The sequence below is a fragment of the Nesoenas mayeri genome (assembly GCF_963082525.1).
Source record: "Nesoenas mayeri genome assembly, chromosome: 6".
Lineage (NCBI taxonomy): Eukaryota > Metazoa > Chordata > Aves > Columbiformes > Columbidae > Nesoenas > Nesoenas mayeri.
Window position 1 is genome coordinate 38,523,949 of NC_137545.1, and position 13,252 is coordinate 38,537,200.

A 13,252-nucleotide genomic window follows, 5' to 3' on the forward strand; every position below is an offset into this window, starting at 1 on the left:
CATAGCTGTGTGGCTCTCATTGTTCCAGAGAGAGGAAAGAAAGCAACATAAATGTAAAAAACAATGGAAAGAATTTTTCTATACTTCTGAAGTGCTTTTAGCTTTTCTTTTTGTTGTTTGGTTTGTTTTATTTTTTTAATTGATTTTATTGCAGCAGTATCAGCAGCACCGTTGGACAGTTTGCAATATTTACAAGAAGAGAAACAGTTTACAGCTTATCAGCATTCATCAGCTAGTTGTGGATTCCTGTAATGTACAAAACTGTTAGTCAGATGTAGTGAATGGTTTTGATAAATTGCCTTCTTCTGTGGCTAGTGCCTAAAAATTAGAAAAAAAAGCTTCATTATGTTTTTCATGAGATTTTAACAGTTAGCCTCACTAGTACTGAGGTAGCTGGGATTGCATTAACATTTTCGTTATTGTTGCAGATTCTCAGGCTTCTGTGGGTGATGTAAAACCTCCCAGGCTGGGAAGGAGTGAGGCACAGGAGTGTGCTCCTGCAGACGTTCCTCTCCCAGGAAGGGACTCTCAGGTTGGTTTCTTGTCCATGAGCCCCACATCCTTCTCCGAGGGTTTCTTACATCTTCATGAGCATCCTGACACTACATGATGTCATTGTGTCAGGGCCAGGGCAAGATTATCCAGGGCCAAAGCTTTGTGAAATGCCTCGCTATATCAGCATGGCAGTTCATATTTATTCCTCTCGCACCACTTTGTACACAGTTTTGTATAGCATCTTTAAATGCATCTAAATCTGGAAGATGAGGAAAGGCTGAGGGAGCTGGGGCTCTTTAGCTTGGAGGAGACTGAGGGGTGACCTCATATATAAAGGATGAGTGTCAGGAGGATGGAGCCAGGCTGTTCTCAGTGACAACCAATGGTAGGACAAGAGGTAGTGGGTACAAACTGGAACACAAAAGGTTCCACTTAAATTTGAGAAGAAACTTCTTCTCCGTGAGGGTGTCAGAGCCTGGAACAGGCTGCCCAGGGAGGTTGTGGAGTCTCCTACTCTGCAGACATTCCAACCCGCCTGGACACCTTCCTGTGTAACCTCATCTGGGTGTTCCTGCTCCATGGGGGGATTGCACTGGATGAGCTTTTGAGGTCCCTTCCAACCCCTGAAATTCTGTGATTCTGTGAAATATGTTCCCATATATGCTTCGGATGTCTTCTCTCAAGAGGTGCCATGTTATGGGTTAATTGGGATGAAAATGAGATTTGTTTTCTGGTGAAATGAGTGAAAGGTATGTGGCGGAAAAATGCACCTTGTTGTTTTTGGTAGTTTGACGAAGGTGGGGAAGAAGGAGGGAACTGAGCTGTTGCTCGAGTGGGCTCAGCCAGCCATGTCACCCACTGCCTGGCTCAGCTGGGATGCTCTAAGGGAGGAATACACAGCACGGTTGTCTGGGAGACCATCTTGAATTTAATGCTCTATTAGTTTATTTCTGGCCACTTGACATTTGCTACTGAGGAGGTGGTGGAGTCCCCATGCAGATTTTACCAGGCCCTTTTGCAGGGGATATTGGAAGGACAGGCAAAGAAGAAAAGAAAGTGTGATAGAAAATGATAGTAATTATAATGACTCATTTTTAAACAAATGGATACTGGAGTTCAGCCCTTAAGCCTCAGTAATGCTCCTTTTGAAAATGGTCATTATTTTTAACTAGCTGTTTTATAAATGAGATAACACATTTAATGGGCATAAGAACATTTGTTTATAATGTGTTTTTCTGCCTGTCTTTGCCTTCTAGTTTTGGTATACGTTAGCCGGTTTCAACCAAACGTGGAAGGTGAAATCTCAATGATTTTAGCTTTGGAAAAATCTCATGACAGTTGGTATCTGGGCACTCAGCCATGGAGCTCCTGCTCTTGCTGGGGAAACACAATTGAGTTTTGGCTGTTCGTCGGTCCGCGTGTTAGTGGATGGGTAGTTCATAAAACTGTACACAGAATATGCTCAAGGGCCAGAGAGGCGGAGAGGTGAGAAGGAAATATTGGAGAGCCTGAAAAACCTTTAACAAAAGAGCTGTGAGTGGTTCAGCAGAAGACTGGAGGGGAGAAAGACAGGAGCAAAGGGAAGAGGTGGGAAATATCATAAAGGTGAGATTAAGGGCAAAAGTGCAGATATCCAGAGAAACGGAGGTCATGGAGACCTGGGATGGATGTCTGGTGTCTGTGGAGGGGCAAGTTAAAGAGGCAGGAGAGAAATCTGCGGGAAATCAGGAAGAGCATGGAACGAGCATGGGAAAAACAATCGGTTTGCACATTAATAATGTACATTTAGGAGTGTGAATGCCAAAGTATAACAAAACGCAGAACAGTTCATCCTCTTTTCTTTTCTCTGTATGACCTACGAGCCAAGAATGTTCTTTGGGTTTTACTGGTAGATAAAAACCTGAAGCTCAGGGCAGCACCTGGGGCTTGGGTGGGTGTCAGGGAGCAGTCACATTATGGAGGAGGATTTAAGGAGCTATGTGTACATAGGTACTAAGAGCCCTCCAGACCTTGGGCAATTAGATGGGAATAAGGGATCTGTCCTGTTTGGTTTGCAGTGCTTGTGTTGTGGCTCCCTTGAGAGACAGGGACTGTCCCGGTTCCTCTGCTTTACCCCTAGTAGGAATTTGCAGGAAAGAATAGTAATTTCAGAGCTGCTGGCGGTGCTGACAGTGTGGTTTCTTTCTCTAAGTATTTACGTGACTCGAACCTGACAAGGAGCACGGGCTACATAATAGACTTTAAAAAAACCCTGCATAAATACCTGACTGTTTTTATATATATTTGCTGTAGTGTATTTTTCAAATAATAAATATGCACAGTTGTAGGAGTAAAATGGAGACAGTTGACAAAAAATCAAGAATCTTGCAAAATTACACTTATTGAAGTCTTACTGATGGATATATGTGGTTCATGTTGGGCTTCCACTTTTGATTAGAAAATGTCCTAGCACAAATAAACATTCTTTTGCAGTGTTTGAAAGCTACACATGCAACTGTGGGCTGGAGCAGCAAAGCTGAAATTCAAACTGGCAAGGATTTTGTTCAAATAACAAGAAGGAAATGGACTGCTCTTTTTTGTTTTTTGATCAGGGTGTTATAAAAGCAACCTGAGTTGTGAAAAGCAGATTAAGAAACAAATCATAAGCGCATGGTCACAGCTTTGCTGAAGTACAAAAGAAAATGTTGCGTATTTTCCAGTTGCCCTGACCTGGAAATGATGTACCTGGCTGAGCGAGGTGCTGTGCCAGAGCTTGCTGGCCTGGCTGTGGGCAGCCAGTTGTGGCTGTGATGGTTCTGGACCGCAGCAGGATGCGGCTACATTATCTCACAGCTTGGACACAGCAAGTTGGAATCTGCCTCCATTCAAATAAATGCACAAGTACTGTATTTCTTTCTTTTGTATGTAATTACAGCGGTCATATGCACAATTACTGAATGCGTTATTCTGGAACTCATGGTATCAGTAACCCAAAGCTCATTTGAAAATCCTCCCTAACTAAAAACATGAGCAGCTATATGCTGTTTGCATGCTTCTGCACATCGCTGACTTCTAGATGAAGGCTGTGCTTGTCCCTGCATCCAAAACCACTTCTCAAAGAACCACAGTTTATCGTAGTACTGAACTATAGACCTGTGATCTTTAGCTGACAGGGAGAAAGTCTGTTTTCCAGCTTTGAGCGACTCTGGTACACAGGATGGTTTGCAGAAATAAGCCCCAGGAGAGGACGGGAAGGGCATTTTGCAAGTACTGCATGTGAGAAATGGACTGGCTCAGTTTCACACTGAAAGCGTCCACGTGCTGCAACAATATGGCAAATTATTTTTGCTTTAGAAATCTCACTGTGACATTTTATGTCTATTTGTTCCTTCTATTTTTAAAAGGCTTGCTAGCAACTTACTTCAGCAACAGAAAGGGAGTGTGCTGTTAACTGTGAAGTATTGCCTCTTTTCTAGATGGCCTTGGCAGGTGGTAAAATATAAGACCTGGTTGCGCATTCATGGCACTTACTGTCACATCAGGACCTTTCAGTCCCTTGAAACACTTCATGTTAGAACCCCTGGCAGTATCTTGTGGCTCCCCACCGATGACCACAGTGATGCCACCCAAAGGGATCTGGGTACGAGTGACCTTGTGGGTGTCATCATGGTCCTTATGTCCACACTAGTATCCACTTGGGTGTTCCTAGCGATTTTCTCATCATTACAGCTATTACAGAATAAGATATGATTATTGCGCTTGGGTTCTTATTCACAATTGGCTGAACATTCTGTACTGGTAGATTGTGGGCTCTTTACACAACACAAAACCATGATACAGAGGTGTTAAAAGTTTGCTCTGAATTTTTAGCTCTGGTCAGTTTAAATCAGACCTTTTAATGTTCAGCACATTTTAATTCTGTAGCTCATAAACTGTCATGAATTTCTTATTTATCATGTATGTGAGTGTGTATTTGGAGAAGGTTGTTTGTTCAGGCCTTTTTGTTTTGTTTTGAATTTAACCAGATTTAAGGCTGAAATTTCCCGTGGTGCCTGCAAACAGCATGATGTAAAGAAGTTACAGGCATGCACCTGGAGTCTATGGCTTTGGTCAGTTTAAATCAAACCTATAATTTTGTAAACTTTTCCAGTATTTAATTCTATACGCTTTACAGAGTGGTTTTGTTTAGCTACACATTTTCCTGAACTGCTTTCGCTGCTTTGCATTGAAGCAAATAAACTAATCAGCAGAAAAGACTAATCTCCCTGATCTGATTTGCAGGGAATGGTATGGATCACCGAGCACGCAACCTTCCATGTCCCTTATCACGAGGATTTGATATCCTTTTAAAACCCGGTTTCTATCGACTCTGTAATAGCCCTTCGCGCTCAGCCAGGCCCAGCCTTGGAATGGCAAGACCTGGGAGCTTAAAACAGTAGATTAAGGCTGGTATTGATGTTTGGCTTTTCAGATGCGTGTTTATCTCATCCGCGCCATCCAAAAGTAAACTAAAAACTGTGGTGAAAAGAAGATCTTCAAAAACCAGCATGGAGCTTGTCAGTCGCTGAGAATCACCCACAAATAGGTTTTGTGTGGCTGGGAGAAGTCTGTCTCGGTCAATGTAAACCAGAGTACGTAGGTGTCAGTCAGGATACATCAATGGGAGGTTAGGTTAGGTTCACAATTCTATTTTCTTTTGATTTTTAGCTATGTTTCTTGTGTAAATTTTGTATTTGTTACTAATATTTTGTGGTTGGGGGTGTTCCTTTGTTCTACTAGCACGGGAGTGATATTTTCAAAAGCACGTAACTCCTGTGTTCAAAAAATAATGTTTGGTTGAGAAATCTCAAAGCCTTGATATTTACTCATTATTATGCCTACTCATTACACCCTTTTCAATTATGACCACTAATACTACCTTTGTTTTTAGACTGAAAATAATATGTTGGTGTAAATTTTTATGGCTCTGATCTGTAGGAACTGTAGAAAAATTTTATTCATATCAGATGCCATTATTATTGGGATTCTTAGCTTGCTTTGATGAGGACCAGAAAGATATCTGGGAGAAAGAAACAATGTATTTTGTAAATAAATGTTTAATTTTTTTAAATCTATTTTCATTCAGCATTAAATTATAAATAGGTTGAACTAGGAAAAAGCTGAGTAACTGAAACCAATAATATCTTGAATTGCTTAATATGTATTCTCATATTTATTCTTTATCTATTTTCCAATATTATCTAGTAAGCTGAGGAAAAAAAAATATATAAAGAGGAGATAATGGCTCCCAAAATGAAGATTTTAATTTTCAAGTTACATAGAACCTCTTTTACAAAGTATTGATAGCTTAGTGAAAATTCCTTCACTTCTTCAATGTCAGCTTGAAGGAAATAAGAATATATTCGTAATATCTTTAATCCTTATGTAAAGAACGCAGTGGAATGGAAGCAGCATATTAATGTGTGTTTTAGGTCGCAACAGTATACAGAGATTTGCATGAAGTGTTCCCTGCTTTATGGAAATTATTACTGAAGAAAAGTGTATTTGATAGGCATAGTTGAGTTCTCTTCTAAACTATAATATAAAAACACTGCTTCTCTTACTGTCCATCAGTTGACAAGTGAACAAGCACATATTTGGGGTAATGTGGGAGGTATAGATGTAGGAAATCTTTAAACCTCCCTCAGTTGGCTGGATAAGAAAACTCAGCATTGTGGGATGGAAAAGGCAATCATTCATTTGAGAAAAAAGGAAGAAGAACATTTGTAAAGAGACCTTATTTTTTCTTGATAATGTAATACTATAACCACCAAAGTCAGTAGTATTATTGTAATGAAGAGGAGAGTTAAGCCAAATGACTTACTATTTTAAAAGAAAAAGAAGCTTTTAAAAGAATAATTGCATTTAATTTTTTAACAGAAATAGCACTCTGTTTTGGCCAGAAAACTTTAGGTTTAGTAAGTATGGTGTTTGCTATTCTCACAAGCATGATTGACTCTTCTTTTGAAGGCCAATTTTGAAAAATTGATGAAATTAATTGTTAAAGTGTATTGCATCCTCACTACCGTATGAAGTGTTTTCCCGTATTAGCCAAAACCTTTGTTGTGTTTTTTCCTTCTTTCACAATCTAAACCATTTTTGAAACCTGATCGATTCCTGGAGAGAGGATCAGACAGAAATCCCATGATTTCAGGTAATTCTGGTTCTGAGGCCCTTTATGGTGATGTAAAACATCATTCTCCCCCATGCCACAGGCTGGTCACGGAGACAGAGGCTCCCACCTTTATGTACAGTGAGCAGAGTGTTTCTTTGTAGATATCCTGGTGATTTAAGGATTTAACTGGTTTTTCTTTGAAAAGTCTAGTTTGCATTTTTACTTATATAGTCTAATTTATGTGTGTTGACCCAATACACCCCAACAACTCCATCTGCGCTGTTGTGATGTGTCAACGTCAACAAAGCACATATCGCTTGTGCCAAAAATATCCATTTACTTGACAGACTAAAAGCCCTTAAATAATCATTATGGCACCATGATCTGGAATTTAAAGACCATTGAACTGATAGAAGTGGGAGAATCTTATTTATTACAAAATCAATATGTTCCCATGCAAAATCTCCATAGCAGATGTTTGACACAGAGAACTGAATGAAATACTCTGTCTCTTTTCACCTGAGCATCTTGAAGCAATTTAAATCTTTTCTTCATGTCTTCTTCATGTTTTGGCCTTGAAAACAGGAATTATACTTAAACATAAAGCTTAATTATATAAACAGTGGGATTTCTATAATACAAATTTAATCTTCAACTTGTATGACTGGCCTAATTAAAGTTCTGAGCTTATTCTTCCATAGGGGAGAGATGTCTTCGTTTGGAAGACCCCACCTGAGGAACTGTACATGCTGACCCCGTACTGTAACTCAATATAATGATTATGTAATGAAAGCACATGAGCAAGACCCAGCCCAGTGCAGTATGATAAATTCAGAAAGGTCTTTATGATCATTCTAAAAACCCAGGGTGTAACTCATGTACCTGCCATTGCAGATGGGTCTGAGGGACCTGCATGGTTGTGATTCACAGCTCTGAAAATGCACTTGGGTTCACAGAACTTCTGAACAGCGCTACTGAGATTTATTGATATGAAAATGGTACGTCCGTAAGCGTGTTAGGTAAGCGTTAACTTCTCACCTTCTTACCATCATTTTTGCTCTCTTGGATTTCTTTGCTGGCTATTTTTTTCCCCCAGAACTTTCCAAATAGACATTTAAACTTGAAGTGTTATTACTTCACTGAAACTAATTTGTCCTTATTATTCCTCATTACCTTTTATCTTGTAATTGCTCTTCAGAGCTTCATACAATCTCCATATTACATCCCTCTTTGTGTGCTTTACCAGTCCTGATTTCTTTTTTTATAAGCAACATGGTCAATATATACAAACAGTAAGCACCAACCTGATTTGCTATCTGCTGTAATTGGATTCTGCATTTAATTACAGGTGGTAATGACATTTTAAGCACCTTATACAGGTGTTGGGGGGGTTTTGTGAAATGTTAAGCAACATTAAGAAAGTCTAAGTTTCTGGAGCATTGCCAAATTTCAGAGGTGCCTTTCAACTCCAAATTGCGGTTTTCATGTGAGGATAATTATAACTCTGGCCACCTGGACGGCTCCTGTTGGAGTCAGAGCAGAGGAGTAAGTCTCTGCAAGCACTTTGCATCTTCTCTCTTTCTAAATGTTTTCATTTAAATTTATTCCAAATACGTTATGAGTGGTATTCTGATCCCTAAAAATACTGCACAACCATCTTTTTGTGTGTGTGTGCTGGTCAAAAGCAGTGGCAGAATGCGTTATGATGTGTTGGCAGCGTGGCTGAGATTGGGTGACCTTGGAAAAGATATTTGAATTATGTTGATGGCCTCCTTGATCTTGGGGGAGTTTTAATTCATGTATATAATTCCAGCCTGAGAAAATTAGAGGGAGATTTGTTTTGGAACTAATGGGAAAATATATGGCCAGCAAAAGGAGTTGCCTTTTTCTTCATTACTCATGTAATTTCTCCTGGAAAACAACTTTTTCCTGACAACGCCATGTAAGAGTTAGCATTTCCAAAATCAACATGCATCCTGCTGCTGCTTCTGTCTTTTTAAAAGAAAAAGAGGCAGTTTTTTATGTCTTGCAGAAACCTAATTCAGTTATTAATTTATTCTGCTTTTCTTCCCTGCCTGCAGAACCTCTGCTTACAAGTGCAGAATCCTGAAGCCTGATCCCACCTGCTGCCCGGGTCAGGATGCTGGAGCTGCGCTTTGGGGCTCAAGCTGTCCCCGTTGGAACATACGGCTTTATGTCTGAGATTGGTCTTAATTCTTCACCTCTAACAGCTTTTTCTGGTGTGAAATCCTGGCTTTAGTGACGTCAACAGGACTTCAGTTCTAAGGACTTCCAGCCTTTTGAACTGCCCTTTAAGAAGTGCATCATTATTGTGTGATACTGTGGTACTTATCTCCGCAAATACCTGGTACGTCATGTGCTGTCTCTGCCTATGAAATGTAAAACCAAGCAAATATCTTTATAAAAAGTTGTGAATAAAACTCGAATTTCAATAAGAGCTGAAGGAGAAGCTCACACTATTACTTCTCTTGTTTGCCTGTACCAAATTAAGTATTATAATGCCAGAATGATTGGCATGCTACAGCTAAGATTTTATTTCTCTTTGTAGATGATCTGACCTCTGGCTAGATGTGTAGATCTGCTTTATATTGTGTTTACGAGATCAGGTACTTTTATAGATACACAGTTTCTGTGTTTTGGTGTACAGAGAAAGAATATTTGAGACCACTCATAACTGAACTTATAAACCATCTGTAATACATGGAGCTCATTGCAGTTGATCCCATTGATTCACTCTAGAATGTGGCGGGACTTTTCCCTCTCCATGGTTAATGCTGAATCCAACCTCTTTTACAAAGTCTTCCCATAGCTTCTCTACAGTTATGCCAAAGACAAAGAAGAAGGCTGTGCAAATTAAGTGTGCTGTTTCTCACCTTGGGTTTGTTTTAATTGTTCTGGAATATTTTTTTTTCCCCAATTGATTGAATTTTAAATGCTTCTCGCTCCCATTTTCTCCAAACCAGTAGCACAAGGGATGGAGTAACCCCATGGCCAGGTCCTACTCGCATCTGCCGGAATTATCGCTCTCCCAGCACATACTGGTGTTTCACCAGTCTAGAGTTAGTTGGAAAGGGAGGAGCAATGAGTACCAACATTCTTACTTTATCAAGCACACTTTTATCTCTGGTATCAAGAATTAAAACCAAATGATACAGATGAAATTACTGACCCTCCTGTAAGGACATAATACCATTTCAAATGCTTCTCCAAGGGTGAATATCCACTGAAATGAATTAATTTTCAATGTTATGTTCCCCAAACTAAAGGAAGCCCTTCGCTTTAAAGGGACTGATGTGACAATCTTCAAACCATCATCACTGACAGTGAGGGAAATTCATCCTGCCCCTGCTGGCCCGTCGTGTGAAGCTGAGGGCTCCTCTGGCAACGTGCTTTGGGAAGAGTCAGCATTGCAACAGCAATTTATGGATTCAAAGGTATGTTTTCTGAATTGTTTTGCATTTCTGGAACCCATGTTACAGAAGGCATTTGCAATTCTCCTGATCGCTGTTGTTCTCTTTTGTGAATACTGTGATGTCTTGGGTAAATTCAGTCAGGAAATGGATCCTCTTTATTTTTAGTGTGTTCATTTTGGGGGAGAAAAACAACAAATCAAATGAAATCCAGCCAAGCAAACCTCAGATTTTTATATTAAAGAGGAGCCCTTCTTTAACAAACAGACTCTCAAAAATGTTAACTTTTTTTTTTTTTAAACTAGTCTGGGGGGCAATTCTTTTAAAGTTATATTTGCTTAAACATCTGCTGTTTTTCATCGTAATGAAGAACATCGTAAAATATTTTGAATAAATATTTCTTTAGGTTGTGGGACACACAATGGATTGCTAAGTAGTTTTATTGTCTACAAGGATATTTGGGAAAATGGGATTTCCACTTTAAGATTCTAATTGTCATGCACAAAGCAGCTCAGAGGTTTCCATGGGCTGAGGAGTTTATCCCTGTGAACTGTGCTGCATGGGCAGAGTTTTACTCCATACAAGCTGGTAGACAGATTACAAACAGAAAAAATAGATCTATATTTTGCAGAGAAGATTTTAGTGATTAAAGTTAATTCCACCAGCCTTAATCACAGTCTGTTGTGACATTTTGATTTTCTTTTTTTCTTTTTCTGTACAAACATCCAAGTTCCAAGTGTATGTTCATGGCGTGGAATATGCCGTGGAGGACTGTTGCCTTATGCCTCTGGGAATGGACAGCTGTTGATGAGAGGGCCACATATAATTTCATATAATCTCACTAGGGTGGTGGAACAAAGGAAAATTAATGGTAAATGTTCCCCAGGCAAGGTGAACCCTTGGGAAGGCATATCCTGCACTTCAGGGAGCTGTGCCACTGCCTTTTCCTCAAGAGAAAAAGATACACTGGTGGCTCAAAACAGCAATTTCTACTACAGTTTTATTTAATGCTTTCTCTTCTGAGCTTGCTTTACTTAGCTAGAAAGCATTCTTCTCCTCAAGTAGTAATTATCTATGTGTTCCGTAGGTTTTCTTTGATAAAAAATAATATTGGCACTTAACATTTCACAGAATCCCAGAATGTCAGGGATTGGAAGGGACCTGGAAAGCTCATCTAGTCCAATCCCCCCATGGAGCAGGAACAACCAGATGAGGTTACACAGGAAGGTGTCCAGGCAGGTTGGAATGTCTGCAGAGAAGGAGACTCCACAACCTCCCTGGGCAGCCTGGGCCAGGCTCTGTCACCCTCACTGAGAAGTTTCTTCTCAAATTTAAGTGGAACCTTTTGTGTTCCAGTTTGAACCCACTGGCCCTTGTCCTATCATTGGTTACCACCGAGAAGAGCCTGGCTCCATCCTCCTGACACTCACCCTTTATATATTTGTAAACATGAATGAGGTCATCCCTCAATCTCCTCTTGTCCAGCTCCAGAGCCCCAGCTCCCTCAGCCTTTCCTCACACGGGAGATGCTCCACTCCCTTCAGCATCTTTGCTGCGCTGGACTCTCTCCAGCAGTTCCCTGTCCTGCTGGAACTGAGAGGCCACAACTGGACACAATATTCCAGATGTGGTCTCACCAGGGCAGAGCAGAGGGGCAGGAGAACCTCTCTGCCCTACTGACCACCCCCCTTCTAACCCACCCCAGGTGCCATTGGCCTTCCCAGCCACAAGGGCACAATAACAGTCACAGAATATATTTTACAGGTATTAGTTTTTAAGAAAACCACAAGTTCTTAGCTGTAGTTAAGGTAATGTGGGTTGTATACAGTGTGACAAGGGAGAGCAAAGGCTATTCACTTTTTAAATCAAATATTATCATTGAAATGTTGGCAAAACTGCATGGGCATTTTGGAAAAGGGCCTTCTGCCTTGTGGTAGGAAAACTGCTGAAGCTGTCAATGTTAATTTTGTCACGGCACTAACGAACTCACCCCCAGCAAACGAAGCAGTATAAACATTAAGGGGAATTTATGCTTTCCTAATTGCAATGGTGTGGCTCTTGTGTGGGTCCAACACAACGTGCGTGTTCCCCAGGGACCAGGCTGAGCACAAGGATGCTCCTGCTAAAACATATCTAATAAAGAAGAAATAATTTGATAAATAAATAATAATAAACCAGACTCCCAAAAGAAAAGTGGCTGGAAGCAAAGACCCAACCACCATGTTTTTCTCAACTGGAGAAAAGTAAAGCAAAGGCAGTGAGAGGTGGACGAAGCGGTTGGGTCGGGGAGCAGTTATGGTTTACAGTGTGTTCCCCCAGCTGAGGTAACGTTTCTTTTCCACTTCTCGCCTCCCTGTGCAATTTTGGTCTGTGCTCTGTACATTGTCCTTGTTTATATTTGATGTCGCAGCAAAAAGACAAGGTGCCATTCGCTTTTACTTGAAAGGTCATACTGAAGGTATTTTCCCCTAATCTGAGCGATTTCAGGCATAGCAAAGTAAAATAAAATTTAAAAATCTGGCCTAAGCAACCCTCATAACCTGACCATATTGCAGGGTTATTAAGTTAAATAGTGGATTGTATATTGGACGATTACTGCAAAATTGCTCATCTTGCCTTTCAGTCACTGGTGTCAGTTGTCCTCTGTGTGAAAGAGTATGAATTCCTCTAAATTTAGGAAATGATCCCACAAATTTTAGCCTGCCATTAACGAAAAACAAGTGTCAGGATATATTTTAGCACTTTCTAAATCAGCGCACTGAAGACACATTTATCACAAAGCACATGGGTAATCCCATCCTGGGTAGTAAATGCGTTGGGGTATCAGATGTGCCGCTGAGCTGCTGGGGCTGGATGGAGATTCAGATGTCTCAGCTAAGCTGTGACAACTGACCCTAGATGTGAGCTTTACCTGTCCTAAAGACAGAAAAATGTCCTAAGCATCACAGAAAAAGGCTTCCCCCCCACATTTGGGGTGGGTTAAGAGAGCATTCCTTGTCATTTCAGCTTAGCTGAAATACTGTTACTTCTTAAGCTGCAGGAACTTAACTGTACGGCTGAGCCTTAAGTACCTTTTTGTAACTTTAAGCATAAGCTGATGTGGTTTGCTGAGACAGGGCTTACTCTTTGAAATTAATGCTAACATTTATGCATGTGCTTAGTTTCAAGCACTGTCAGTACTCACATTGGACTT

At 40.4% G+C, this 13,252-nt stretch overlaps 1 protein-coding gene across 1 annotated transcript in view; it reads right to left on the reverse strand.

The window, feature by feature from the left end:
- Positions 1 to 13,252, reverse strand: part of LOC308041979 (von Willebrand factor D and EGF domain-containing protein-like) — a gene marked incomplete at its 3' end in the record, with an annotated part of 254,731 nt that overhangs the window by 156,739 nt on the left and 84,740 nt on the right. The window lies entirely within an intron of this gene.